The following is a 12,355-nucleotide window of genomic DNA, read 5'->3' on the forward strand; positions in this document are numbered from 1 at the left end:
AACCTGACAGATCTAGAAACAATTTGTGTGGAGGAATGACCCAAAATCCCTTTTACCATAAGTGAAAATCTGGTGAAGAACTACAGAAAGCGTCTGACCTCTGTAATTGCAAACAAAGGCTTCTGCACTAAATGTTAGCACTGATTTTCTCAGGGGTACAAATACTTATGAACCCCAGTAAATTACAAATAAATTATTGAAAAGTCATACAATGTGAGTTCTGGATTGTTTTTTTAAGATTACGTCTCTATAAGTGGAAATCCATACTGTATGTGATTAAAATTTCAGGTCTTTACCTATTTTCAAAGTGGGTGAACTTGCAACATCACAAGAGGTGCAAAAACATCTGCTCCGAATTGTATATACAGTATATAAAGACTACTCAAAGACGCAGTTGCAAGATTACCAATCAGGGGAGGAACTGGTGGGAAAATTGATCAAATCACTGTATGGGTTAAAAGTCATGAAGAAACTGGAACCAAGTGTTACATGATTACCTCAGTGAAAATGGATTTGAGAAGAACTCATCTGACCACTGTGCCTACAGAAGAGGAGTAGGATGTCAAAAGGTCATATTGATTGTTTGGGTAGATGGCTTACTTATTGCAGCTCGAGATGATGAACAAATCGAGAGTTTGCAGATAATACTCATGGCAAGATTTAAAATGAAAGATTTGGGAAAACTCAAGCATTTTGTAGGCACTGATTTTGAGCATAACAACGGGATTGTGAAAACGAGTCAACACAGGTCTATCTCAAAGATATTAGAAAAATTTGGTATGACTGAGTGTAAATGAAGACCTAACCCGTGCGAACAAAAGTTAACCCAATATGGTGAAGGTGAGCTTGCTGACCCGCAAAGATATTGGGAAATTATAGGCAGCTTGCTTTATGTGATGACATGGACCAGACCAGAAATACGTTTAAAGGGATCCACGGATGGAAAGACATGTAGTTCTTAAACGATGAATGTTAGTACAAGTTATTATAATTTGATATTGAAACCCCTCTTCATGTTTTCGCTTTTATACAATTTGTAAAATTATTTTAACTAGTAGCTTGCCATTGTTGTTGACCAGGCACGTGCAGGGGCGGAGGGTACTTGAGCACCTGCTCCTTTTCCCCTACATGACCACAGTGGCCCTTTCGACTGGACTTTTTTTTTTTTTTTTTTGTGCGTATATGTGTGCTGGCCGACTGCGCAGGCACGCCAACGTGTACTTTACTTGACCACCGCCATAAACCCTCCCCTCCCCCCCTGCACGCCCACTCGCTTGCTGGCCCGTCTAGTGTCGGGCCACTTGCCAGCCACCCCACCTGCTACTCCACGCTGGGACGGGAGGAGCAGTCCCGTCGCTTTTGCGCTGCGTCGCGGCAGCGGCACCCCGGTGGGACCCCAATAGCCAGCCTTCAGGCCAGCAAGCACACGGTCTGCGCGAGGGCTACCGGCAGCCACGCGGTTGAGATTTCCCGTGTTGAGTCAAATTAAGCGGCAGGCTCTCGGATGGAGGCGCGTTCCTCACATAGAGCCTGTGAGGCGCGCTATTTGTGTCTGGGGCTCGGGCTGATCGCTCGGGCCGACCCGACGAGTGGTGGGCATGATTCTTGCTTCTTTTCAAACTTTTCAGAAATAAACCATTGGTATAGCCACTTGCCACTCAAACATGTCTAACCAATAGCTAAGTGCGACATTTGCCTAGGACTGCTTGAATAAAAAAAATAGTGCGTTCAAAACTTTTCCACTTCAAAAAAAGTGCGTTCGAAACGTTTTGTACTTCAAAAAAAAACAAAAAACAAAGTGAGTTCAAAACCTTTGGCACTTCAATCAAAACAATAATAATTTCAATTAAAAACAATATTTAAAAAAAAATATATATGTATTTTTTGGGGGGAGGGGAATTTTATTTTTGTATATGATTTTTTCTTTGAAAATATTTTTTTTGATTAAAGCACCATGTTGTTCCTTTTTGAGTCTCAAATTTATTTTTGTATTCAAACACATTTTATTGCTTGAAGTGACTTTTTTTTTTTTTTAATTAAAAATATATATTTTGATTGAAGCAACTTTTTAATTGAAGCAACTTTTTTTGATTGAACAATAAAGACACAAATCTATCTCCATAGGTATTGAAACAGAAAGAAATTAAGGAACCTTTAAAAATAAAAGCCACCGGGGAATCTGATATTTTAAATTTAAGATTTATATTTCATGCCTTGTAAGGAAAGGAGGTTGAGGGATTAAAAAACAGGAAGCTGGATGAGCCTGCTAAAGGCAGTGAATCCCTCATCAGCTGGGTGAATAGCACAATTTGTAAGACCAACAGTTTGCAAGAATATTCAGGTATAGAATACAACAATTATACACAATTACAATGTTATTGTTCGCTAACATTTAATGTCATTACATTATTAATTATGTGCTATAGTTGTCTAATATGGATAATAATGAAATAGTAGTTTGAAAAAACTGCTGAAAGTGGGTCAGTGACCATCTGATGCGGTTTGTTCTCAGATGAACAACAAGTTGAGGAAGGAAGTTTTGATGTAGAGGTTGAAGGAAGAAAAGAGGCAAAGACTGACTGAGCCACAGCCAGAAAGTGATGACTATGTTGATTTCTATTCACTATTGCCCCCTCCCAATTAAAGTCTGTCACAGTCACTGCCAATTAAACTGTAAAGCTGGTTAAAATGGAAGTTATGTTGTTTTAAGGTGTATTAAATACTTGTTCATGTGCCCCTTTCGATCTATGAGCACCTGCCCCTCCATCGGTCTCTGCACGGCTCTGTTGTTGACGTCGCAGGGCGGTGACGTCACAGGGCCATGCTGCTGAAATTCCACGAGGCATTTGTGTCACTTCATACTCAGGCAGTTCTTTACAGCCACATGTAAATGCAGGAATGGCCAAAGTAACTCCTGGAGGCAAACAGTTGTGGTCTGTGAGATCTGGCCATTGGATGCTGGCATCACACTTCAGCAAATGAATATTTTCCAGGTTGTTGAGATCCTCTTCTGCATGAGTAGATTCGGCAGCACAACTGTTAACCTCCGAGGCATTGACTGTCTGAGGTGCGCGATCGTTTGGGTGGGGCACAGACAGATGTTTCTATCCCCTGTGTAAAGAGACGGAAGAAAAAAATGTTACATTCTTTTTGAAATGGCCTTTCTTGCTTCTTGCCCATTCCATAATATTCCTTGCCTCACTGACCAAGATAGGAATATGCCAGGAAAAGGAATACAACTTACAAAATGATATTTTATATCCCAGGTGCAATACTGGATACAGTGGATAGGGGCACCTTTAGTTGGTTTGCCATCAATGAAATGTATTCCACACACCTTCAACAGTGGAGCACAGTGCAGTAAAGTACAGCTCAGTGGCATGATGCATTGTCATCTTGGAAAATGACATATTTTCAATTGAAGGGATAAGAAAGCTGTCTAAAATTTCAATGTAAACTTGTGCATTTAGTAAAGTTTTAACCACGGCCATCTCCGCAGTGCCTTTGTCTGACATGCAGCCCCATATCATCAAGGACTGAGGGAAATTTGGATGTTTTCTTCAGGCGGTCATCTTTGTAAATCTCACTGGAACAGCACCAAACAAAAGTTCCAGCATCATCACCTTGATCAATGCAGATTCTTGACTCTTGACACCTTGTCCAATGCAGATTGTTGACTCTGTAATTCTTGACTCTTGACACCTTGTCCAATGCAGATTGTTGACTCTTGACAAGGTGATGATGCTGGAACTTTTGTTTGGTCCTGTTCCAGTGAGATTTACAAAGATGACTGCCTGAAGATAACATCAAAATTCCCTCAGTCCGTGATGATATGGGGCTGCATGTCAGGCAAAGGCATTCCGAAGATGGCTGTGGTTAAATCTTTAATAAATGCACAAGTTTACATTGAAATTTTAGACAGCTTTCTTATCCCTTCAATTGAAAATATGTTTGCCATTTTCCAAGATGACATTGCATCATGCCACAGAGCTAATACTGTTAAACTATTCCTCCAAAGAGAGTTGACACCAAATTGATGAAGAATACTCATCAAGTCCATGCCTCAGAGCAGTCATAAAAGCCAGAAGTGGTGCTACTAAATACTAGAGATGTTTTGATTGTTATTTCTTTGTTTGTTTCTCATGATTCCATATATTTTTTCCTCCGAATGAAATGATTCCGTATATATTTCCCCGCCCTTGCGCTATAAAAGTAACGTTTACTGACCACCACAACGTTTTTTATTCATTTCTTTTAATGTTTCTGAATGCTAAAGAGTTGCACTTTGAAGTATTTCATTATTTTTTCAAGCCTTTTATCTGAGTTTGTTCTACATGATAAAATGAGGGAGTGCTCGTCCAAGACTGGTGATTCCATACTTTTTGCTAGGGGTTGTACTGCTGATGGCTACTGCTAGTGTGCATGATAATAAAGAAAACTCAATGAGAAAATCCAATTGCAACAAGATTCATTTTTACTGACCAAAGCTCACCCTGCTGTTGTGATTTGGAACAAAGTCCTTCCTGTTGATATTTTTCACCTACTTTTTCCTAACTTCTTGGTCCTCTGCATGTCAAGGAAATCCATACAAACTTTATGGCAACATATTCGGGCAGTCTTGAGGCAGTGAACACTTTCTCCTTCCAGTGTAGGATTTTCATGCTATTGCTGGCACAGTTGATGATGGACAGAGGTGGGTATAGTAGCCAAAAACTTTACTCAAGTAAGAGTTGCGTTACTTAAAAATAATATTACTCAAGCAAAAGTAGTCATCCAAAAAAGGTATAGAAGTACAAGTAAAAAAGTATCCAGTGAAAAGTATACTCAAGTAATGAGTAACATTGTGAGGAACTGATATTTTTGATTGATTTGTTCTTTAAACAATGGTTTTCCGTGATCAATCTGTGCCAAATAAAGACTGGGAGAGAGGTTAAAATCTGCGCCTTCGGATATTTTTGAGGGCAACGCTCTATGTCAAATACTTCAATTTTTACAGTGCCTTAAAGACACCACGTCATTGGACAGGCTGGCGCGATTATAGAACGGCCAGCTTGCGTCAGATTGGTTTAACGTCTAATTGGTGAAATTGGTAGAGCTGGTCTTGGCATCGCTGGCAAAACAATAATAAATCTAATATGTAGAATAAAGAGGAAAATTTTATTGACTCTTGTGTAGCCCAAAGTAGCAGAGTAAGAGTAGCATTTTTTCTTCATAAATCTACTCAAGTAAAAGTAAAAAGTATGGCTTAGCAAAACTACTCTTAGAAGTACATTTTTCTCAAAAAGTTACTCAAGTAAATGAGGCCTTTTTCTTTTCTGTTCCTAGTTAGTTTTGCACAATTGTAAATAAACGGTCCTTGAACAAAAAGATTCATTCGGTGTCCTCGTGCTGTTTCTCAGGTGCAAACCTGATTTGTTACATAAGCAAACAAAATTCAGAGTAAATTTCTTTCTTTTCTTTAACAGTTGAGCAGTGCAAATTCAAATGGCAGAGTCTTCTCGATGGATATGTGAAGGTGAAAAACAAAAATGCTTAACTCCCAAGTGACTCTTTGGGTGGTGCAATTAAACACCACAAATATAAAAATGTGATTTTTAACACCTTTTGTACAACTGTAAATAATTAATAATAATTTATTCATCTTTATGTAATAAAATGTTAATCCGTCGTATTTATATGTATTTATATTTTTATTTGCTGTTCAAGGAGCAATATAGATGAGACGACACTTGTCAAAACCCCAGACGTGCCTGCCTCTCCCACGCCTGAAGGCCCCCCATGAAATTTTGGATGCACCATCACCAGCATCCACATCAGCTGCTTCAGGTAGTGCCTGAAGGAATCCGACCTTCTAGCCAGACTGCCGGAATCGCGCCAGCCGAACTGCTGGACCCGCGCTGGCGCAGCTCCAACGACCTGGGCTGGTGAGACCCCGACAATTTGGCCGAAAGGCCAAAATCAGCACGTTCACTTTAGTCTTAAAGTGCGTACGACAGGAGAAAAAAAAAAGTCTTAAATAGCATTATTATGTGAATTAGAATCATATTTTGAGACGATTCGACGAAATACAACAATTTAGCAAAGCGCACATGACGGGAAATTAGTCTTCAATCTGCCGGTTAGCCAAGCCTACCATTATAGGGCTCTAGCGTCCCCAACAGGTGGATGATGTCAGCGGGAGAACGGGCTCATCGGTTTTACTATTTAGCCCATTGAATTATTCAGAACGAGGAAAACGTGACAAAGAGAGCCGCAAAATGTCATTGTTTCAGTCTCTCTACTCCAATATTTTTACAGGATATTCTTTTTATCCAAGTATTTTTCCCCAATAGCTAAATAAATGGCATGGTCATGACAAATAACAGTCTTGTGCTAAATGGAATATGAAATAATAAAAGTGCATTTATTTAGGACGACATTGCAAAATTACTCCATAATGGTCAAGGCTGTCGACTTCACCTTTACTGTCGCACCTCCTGAATGATATTTTATGTCACCTAAGTCGGGCTTATGTCATTTCTCTTCCCTGGCTTCGAATAAAGCGGCTGACGTCGGAGGAGCTTGTAGCTGCCAAAAGGTTAACACGAATATGGCAAAATAATGCTTTACTACACAGCGAAGTTGTAAACAGCCAGAGACTCATTGGAGGGTGGCTGCAGTTGTTATGCAGCTAACATGACATTATGTGTATGAGGAGAGCTTTTTACATGCCCATCCATGATCAAACGTAAGTAGTCCTTTATTTAAACAAAGTTCGTAGAGTTTACTTTGTAATCGCTGTATTCGCGGCTATTTTTACCACAAAGTTGCAATTTCTGATCGGTCGGAAAATTTGACAGAACACCCGGCACAAGAAGAGGGCAATAAGCCGAGTCTAGTGCTCTCCCGGCGGGGGCCGGAAGTCTGTCATTTTCGTCGCACGGGATTTAAAAAAATGAATAAATATATCGATCGCTTCTTCACACATTCAAGTGGTCCATTTCATTCAGGTGCATAAAATACCGCGTGTATCATTAAACTAACATGCTTTTTCGTGTCACATGCACTTTAAAGGGATCCTCGATCTTTAAGACAAGTAATTCTTAAAAGAAAAATGTTAGTATGAGTTAAATAATTTAATATTAAAACCCCTCTGAATGTTTTCGTTTTAATAAAATTTGTAAAATTATTTTAAGTGATAGGTCGCCATTCTTGTTGATGTCGTAGTGCGGTGACGTCACTGGGCCCGTTGCCGAACTCCCAGCGTGCCACTCGTTAGCTACCCCAACATGTCGTCGGTTCTGCCCTTCCAATTTGAACCAGATCGGAAAACTGAAGCGCAGGACAGCACTGTCGGTCGTTCACAAGACAAGCAGCAAAGCAAAATGCAGAACAGGAAATACCTGATAAGACAAGAGTTGGGCAAAACTGGTGATGTACTCACGGCAAGTGCGTCTCAATGACAATGGAGCGAGAGAGTGTAAGCTGTTGAGAACTCCGGTTTTTGTTTGCAGATCTTCAAGGTGAGCTATTGCGTGATCAAACTTATTCCAGTATAATTATGTAAATTGTTACCATCCAGAGCTGTCGTGTGCTTTACATACAGTACAGGCCAAAAGTTTGAACACACCTTGTCATTCGTGCATTTTATTTTCATGACTATTGACATTATAAACTCTCACTGAAGGTAATAAAACTATGAATGCACACATGTGATAGGATCGGAGTCGTGTCGTGGCTGTCCTCATTTAATTCGTCATCTGGATCGAGTGTCCTCCATGTCTTGTACATCCAATTCAAGTTTAGCTACAAAAGGGTGGTACATATTAAGTGCTCGCGCGTATCAGCTGGCCACTATCGCTGCATCGGACGTGTCTGGATCAGTTTGAGTGGCAGCATCACTCATATTAGGTGAATACTGAACAGACACACTTACTGCCTGATGAACTGACAGTATAGGTGAATTATTAGATTCCTCTGTGACTAGCAGTACGCCAGAAAGTTCGCCTCCCGCTTTAGCGACAGGAGCGGCTTGCCTGCTTAGGAGAGCGGCCAGCAGTTTCTTGTCTTTGGCGCTTTATTGCGCGCATTTCACTCGCTATCCGAGCGCGTTGAGGTTTCTTGTGAGGGAAAATAGTTGGAACAGCATTTGATTTTAGTCTCCTCATATATCCAGCCACTCCGGTGAGCTCTTTCATAAGCTGTCGTCGACTAAAAGCCTCGAACGCGGTAGGAGAAAAATGGCAATAGCAAAGTCTTGGGTCTTTGGGAAGTTTGTCAAATACAGGCATTTTCCCAAACCTTTCACCTCTTCTTGTCAATAGGAAATCTGTGGAGACTCACATCACTCCCCTTGTTTCCATTTGACTGGAAATTGCATCCAAAAGCAGCACATTGTGGCATTTTACTTAGCGAATTTACGCAGCAATACACAATTGTTGTACATAATTAGAAAGGTCCTAATTACATCATCACTCCGATCCCGCAAAACATGGCGCTAACTATCGGTCAAAATATGTACTAAATATAATAAAATATTGCCATTGATTTCACATTTTATGTGTTTCTAACAACATATTTTAGTACAAAAGAACAACTGTGGTTTATTAGAGCCTACTTGTTTTTAAGATCGAGGATCCCTTTAACCCTTTGTACTGACTCCATTTTGAAAGGTTTACAGAAGGCTCACAGAAAACAAGTTGACAATTTATTCAGGTCAACAGCGATCAAGGTGAGCATATCACACGTCAACAAAAGGTTCCCGAGAAAAATGACAACGCTTAGTTAAACATTCAGCCTTTTGAAGGCTCTCACGGGGCGTGCCGTGGGCAGGAAGAAGGGTGTGTTTGGGATTATTGCCTGTTTGTGGATTGGACAGGAGGATTCGGGAGTTACTGTTGTCAGGGCAACTAGGGTTGTGGATTTTGCCACCTCAGCGTCAAAGGGGCTCTTAGAGTCTTATCAGTCGTATTAGTTCAGTCAGTTCAGTTGGATATTGGGCATTCTCCGGTGTGTCTTGTGTTGGGACAGGGCGTCCCGCCATTTGTTCTGGACTGTCCGGGAGAACTGATTGCGAGAGTTAGTGGTGCAGATGTGGGCTTGTCAGCGGCAATCTTGCTCAGTCAGTTGCATGACACACACATTGGGCTTCCGTGATAAGGACGCATCCTGTATCTTTTATGCCCTATATTCTGCTTGTTTTCCTTAAACTATGGTATAAGTGCTATTTATTCTAAATTGAGTGTGTTAGCGTAATACAAACAGTCGATCTGTAAATACGAGAAAAAGATACTATACCCTGATTGATAATATTAAGTGTGTTGGTGCTTACGAGAAATGGTACTATCTCCTTCATGCCACAGCAAAGCCTTCCCGGTCTCGGAACCCCAGAGAGAGGGCTACGACACAGTCCTAACCAAACACATCAAGCAGGAAAGTGACAAGAACTACTGCTCCTGCATCTGGTACTCTATAGGGACGCTCCAGCCAACTATGCGACCTTGGAGACAGATTGATGAGCATACTGCAGGACGCACAGGAACCTTACATCCCTGAAAATGAAGGGGATGATAGCTTTGAGCATTGTCCCAATGCTCAAAAGATTAGATAAGGATGCCAGACGACAGGCAAAATGCTCCATTTGAAGCACTATCCATTCATTGGAAAGAAGGTCCAGTCAACCCCTACCTTCCTTGCAGTTACGCCCCTATCCTTTCTAGCACCCCAAAATGTACAAATACAACCCCAACCCATTCGCTGTACACTCTCATAGAATCTATGCACCCCTCCTCCTCAGCCTGACGATGCTTTCTTCAGACACAATGGGATGATTCAATTTTCCCCCCTGAATAACTATCTTGTTATTTTGTTTGCCTTGTTTGTGTTGTAGATTTTACAGGTAAACATTAACTGCCACAAGTTGTGTACATATATATATATATATATATACATACACAGGTGGCCAAAAGTATTGGCACCCCTGCAATTCTGTCAGATAATGCTCAATTTCTCCCAGAAAATGACTGCAATTACAAATATTTTGGTAGTAATGTCTTTATTTTGCTTGCAATGAAAAACACAAAAGAGAATGAAAAAAAATCAGTATCATTTTACACAAAAGTCCAAAAATGGGCCGGACAAAAGTACTACTTAATACTTGGCAGCTCAACCTTTAGAAAAAAATAACTGCAAACAACCGCTTCCGTTATCCATCAAAGAGTTTCTTACAATGCTCTGCTGGAATTTTACACCATTCTTCTTTGGCCAACTGCTCCAGGTCTCTGACATTTGAAGGTTGCCTTCTCCAAACTGCCATTTTTAGATCTCTCCACGGGTGTTCTATGGGATTCAGGTCTGGACTCATTGCTGGCCACTTTAGAAGTCTCCGGTGCTTTCTCTCAAACCATATTCTAGTGCTTTTTGAAGTGTGTCTTGGGCCATTGTCATGCTGGAAGACCCATGACCTCTGAGGGAGACCTAGCTTTCTCGCACTGGGACCTACATTATGCTGCAAAATTTGTTGGTAGTCTTCAGACTTCATAATGCCATGCACACGGTCAAGCAGTCCAGTGCCAGAGGCAGAGAAGCAACCCCAAAACATCAGGGAACCTCCGCCATGTTTGACTGTGGGGACCGTGTTCTTTTCTTTGAAGGGCTAATTTTTTTCCTGGTATGTTGATTCCTTTTCCCAAAAAGCTCTGCTTTTGTCTCATCTGACCAGAGAACATTCTTCCAAACATTTTTGGCTCTCTCAGGTAAGTTTTGGCAAACTCCGGCCTGGCTTTTTTATGTCTCTAGGTCAGAAGTGGGTTCTTCCTTTATCCACGATCTGCACAATCTTACGTTGAAATCTCTCGTCAATTTTTCTTTCCCGTCCAAATCTAGGGAGGTTAGCCACAGTGCCATGGGCTTTACACTTTGTTGATGACACTGCGCACGGTAGACACAGGAACATTCAGGTCTTTCTAAACAGACCTGTAGCCTTGAGATTGCCCTGATTCCTCACAAGCTTCTCAAGTCCTCAGACAGTTCTTTGGTCTTCTTTTTTTCCCCATGCTCAATGTGGTACACACAAGGACACAGGTTCATTTTAACTGTCTGCAAATGTAATTTAGTTATTGGCACCACCTGTTATGTGCCACAGGTAAGTAACAGGTGCTGTTAATTACACAAATTAGAGCGGCATCGCATGCTTTTTCAAAGGGCGACAATACTTATGGCCGAGTTTTGTGTAAAATGATAACGATTGAATTTTTTTCCCCCATTCTCTTTTGTGTTTTTTAATCGCAAGCAAAGTTGATGAGGATATTACTACTGAAGCATTTGTAATTCAACCATTTTCTGGGAGAAATTGAGCATTATCTGACAGAATTGCTGGGGTGCCAATACTTTCGGCCAGCAGTGTATATATATTTGATTGATTTATTTCAGAGGTTACACAGAATAATTCACACAAAAAACATTATTTGAAATAATAACACAAGTGAGTGAGTGAGAAAAAGTATAGCTTACAAGGTCCCCACCCCTACATATTCAAAATATAATAAATTTTATACCTAAGACGTACCTCCATATAATTAAAAACTATACATGTTGTACATGCATAGCAATATCACAAAATAAATCATTAAGCAAGTAAACACAAAAGGATAAATAAAAACTTCAATAATAATCATTGAACAGGTTCGCACATGTAACACTGAAATATTGACTTTTCAAACATTCTCTTGAATTGACTAATACTTTGACATTCTTTTAACTCGACATTCAGAGAATTCCACATCCTTACACCACAGATGGAGATACTGAAACCTATCATTGTTGTTCTGTACCTAATCTTTTTTAAATTAAATGTCCTTCTTAGATTATAATGCACTTCTTCTAAATTAAACAGTTTCTGAATATTACCAGGCAATTTATTATTTTTTGCCTTGAACATAATTTGTACTGTTTGGTAACGAACCAAATCAACAAATTTTAAAATCTTTGAATCCAAAAAAAAGGGAATGAGTATGGTCCACATATCCTTTCCTATGAATAATACGTATTACGGTACTCTTTTTTGAAGAATACTTAGAGTTTGCAATGAGTTTTTGTAATTATTTCCCTAGACTTCCATGCAGTAAGTTAAATAAGGAAGAACTAAAGAACAGTACAGATTATAGAGAGAATCAAAATCCAAAAACAATTTTGCTTTATTTATTACTGAAATACTCCTTGATATTTTATTTTGCAAATATTTTATATGTGGTTTCCAATTGATTTATTCGTCAATAATGACTCCAAGAAATTTTATTTCGGAGACTTGCTCAATGTCCACACCTTCAATCGAAATAAATGCCTGTGAATTCCTTTTATTACCAAACAACATGAATTT

Source organism: Corythoichthys intestinalis, chromosome 11 (genome assembly GCF_030265065.1).
Source record: "Corythoichthys intestinalis isolate RoL2023-P3 chromosome 11, ASM3026506v1, whole genome shotgun sequence".
NCBI classification, from domain to species: Eukaryota; Metazoa; Chordata; class Actinopteri; order Syngnathiformes; family Syngnathidae; genus Corythoichthys; species Corythoichthys intestinalis.